This window comes from Cyrtonyx montezumae, unplaced genomic scaffold (assembly GCF_038088225.1).
Source record: "Cyrtonyx montezumae isolate F1298 unplaced genomic scaffold, pur_monq_1.0 scaffold_0, whole genome shotgun sequence".
Lineage (NCBI taxonomy): Eukaryota > Metazoa > Chordata > Aves > Galliformes > Odontophoridae > Cyrtonyx > Cyrtonyx montezumae.
Genome location: NW_027071824.1, coordinates 16955735 through 16959064, shown reverse-complemented (window position 1 = coordinate 16959064; position 3330 = coordinate 16955735).

Here is a 3330-nt window from a genome sequence, read left to right as displayed (position 1 = left end):
GACTAGTCTGTGCTGCTTCAGTGCATGAAATATCTGAAAGTCTACCTTGTTATCACACAGCACCAGATAGAATCAAAACCTGTGTTGTGTCAAAGCACCTGGAATTCGGAGACTGTGCTGACCTGTCATGATTTCCAGCTTTGTGACTTTTGATGCTGGGGAGAAGTTTTCCTCTTCTTCTGAGCAGAGCCACAACGATCAAGTTATTTTAGGGGCGTGGTTAGGAGGAGTGATGTGTTTGCGTCTCCTGTCATGAAGGTCCCTCTCACCTTATGTTGGGTCACCCATCATGCCTTGCACAAACGCATTTGGAGACATTAACTCATCCTTGGTGTGACATGAAAGAAACCATGATGCTTTTTCAGTAAAAGTCATGCATACAGAAATGAGGTTAATTCTGGTCTATATGGGTGCTAGCTCAGTGCATCCTTGCACGTAGTAACCATGGTGTGGATGGGGGTGTGTGCTAAGGTAGCCAAACTGCTACGTTTTGACAGTTCTGTTGCATGCGCTAAAATAACATCATCCTGGTTTGTTGTTCCTCCTCTTCCACCCTCTCCCCTCACTCAGCAAAGTCTAAAGGGAACAAGCTTCAGGTATTAAAATAGCTCCTGTCTAGCTTGTTCAGTCTATTTCAGGAGGTCGGTTCTATCTTGACATAGATAGAATACAGAGGCATTGTGGAAACCACAGCCACAAGAGGCCAAAACTAAACGATTTCCCAGCTTATGTAGAGCAGTTTGTTCTCCCCCCACCTCCTCCCATCCCCTCTCCTAGCTTAAAATAACAGTGGGAAGCTGTTTGGCTTTGTTTTCTTGGATTTTTCTGCTTGTTGTAATTGGTCTAGTGTAAGGAGATGGAAAACCAGGAGGGAGTTGTGAGGTAGCAGAGACTTGTTGCCTTCTGGATTGAGGTGAGACCTCCAGAACCACCAGAAAAAACAAAACCCCACATGTATTTCTGGGATGTGTTTTCAAGGAGCAAACAATCAATGAGTAAATTGGTGCATGGATTTAGCAGCTTGGATTATGAAATTGGTCTCATAGCTTGTCTTAGATTGACCCAAAGGACAGTGGACTTTAAAGAGTTTCTTCCCAAAGGACAACAAATAATTCCAGGCCTACTCCATACCTGCATCAGAATTAGTAGATTGGTAAAACTTCCATCTTCCAGTCTTAACTGCACCAGAGTCAGTGAATATTTCCAAATGCGTCTATGGATGGGAAGGTGCCCCTAGCCCTTGAGAGGAAGAGTAGCAGCAAAAGGATGAACTCTCAAATCCTTACAAAAAAACTATCCTTGTTTTTCAAGAGGTGTCAAATTGTGGGTGTGCAAATTACAGTAGGAAGCTGCAAACATGAATGGAGTCTTGGAACCAGATGGCTCGGCACCAGAAGGATTTGCAAGAAACTAGGCCTCGGGGTGAACCTTGCTGCTTTGCAAGCAAACTCCCGGTGCTTGCTCTGAGTGATATTCAATGCTAGAATGTAATATGCAACAAACTTTATCACTTGAGGTCTTGTGTGCCTCATCACTGTAAAAAGAAAATCAGCGTTAGCAGCATGCTGTGGGCACTTTCAGCTTTGTAAGTAGAAATAGTGCACGGATGCAATATCCGAGCTCAAGTTTCTAAGACTCATTTAAGTGTAGTCAACGCTGTGTAAATATGGAAATTATGAGATCTCCAGGTTAGAACTTTTTTTTTTCTTTGTAAATAGCAGCAATCAACCCAACAACTTGATCTAGGAAAGCACTACCATTTTTTTCTTTTTTTCTTGGTGTGTGTTATCTTGCTGCATAGCAAGGAAACAGAACAGAAATCAGAATTTCTGTTTAATGAAATAGATGTCTTGACATTTGTTTTATGACAAGAATGAGACATGCATTTGAAATGTGGAGATTTTTGAACGCAAATTCATACCTGGAAGTCACTTTTATTGACAGTTCTGAGGGGAATGGCCTATGTGGCTGTTCAACGTTGCGGTGTTCTGAGTCAGTTTGTTCATTTTGTCTGAATGCTTGAGTCAGTTCAGCATTACAAAGAATTTCTGTATGGAGGCACATGATCCAGGCTGAGTGGTAGCACCATTTTCTCATGTGAACCAGAAGTATCATGGGAAAGAACTGCAGATGCTTAGGAGACAGTGCAGCATAGTATGCAAATGCACTCCAAGTCAAAGTCATATCATCATTCACACTGGATTATCTGATTTTAAATACATGGGTTTGGTTTTCCTACTGGAAAAATGAAAAACAAATCCCTTGGGAAACAAAAACTGCTGACTTCTGTAGAAAGTCTGTTTCCCTCAGGAATAAATTATAGCAGAAATTTCCTGACTAGGTCTATTTTAACATATGTAGAGCCTGTCTGTCTGTCTTTCCATCTACCTATCCATCTATCAATCTTTCTATCTTTTGCATTTAATGAAGGTTTAATCATTCTGCATTTAAGGACAGTTTGTCCTTAGACTTCGGCTCAAGCCTGAAGTCACCTCCATGCGTCAAACTATAAAGTATTTATCACGTACCTCTCTGTGGACTAACCCACAGATGTGAACCAGCATATTATTGTCAGTAGCTGAGCAATTATCTTAATTTGAGCAAAAAGGTCAATGGGACCAAATGTTGCTATAGCCATGTGGTCAGGGTGTTACACACCCACACGTTATTATTTGCTCAACGTTCTTTTTCTCTCTTTCTTTCTTTCTCTCTTTTTAATCTGCTGTCTTTTTTTTTTTTCTTCTTTTTCTTTCTTTCTCTCTCTCTTTTTTTTCTTTTTTCTCAACAACCATAAAAATAAAGACACTGTCTCTTGCTAGAAATGTGAATGGAATAAATTGTAAGTTCCTGAAATGCTCCATGTCAAATTAGCTCATGTAAAAATGCTTTCCACTTGCACTGCTTCTAAACACTGCTAGGACAGCCTGCTCTCCTCAAGCCAGACATCCCTATTTCAGGAAACGTGGCACAGGAGGCATAACCCAGCCAAGACTGTGTGAAGTCAATGAGGCCACCTGGATGTGTGCTGCTGGAGGAGCTGCTCTGTGCTTCCCAGGCTCTCCATGGATTGTCTGATCCATGCAGAGATGAGTGGAACATGAGTATCAGATGCTCCCTTTTCCAGGGGGGGAACTGCAGCTGAAATTGTTTCCGATGTGACATGTCACAGAGGAAGTGTGTGTCTCATTGTCATACAGGGCCCCTGCAATGGGAATTAAGCACCTATCTTCCCTGTAGGGGTCTGCAAACTTCTCTGTAAGGTGTTTCTCCAGCCCCTACCTGGGCCGTGACATGTCCCTCTAGCTTTTCTGCCTTTGTTCCCTCAACACT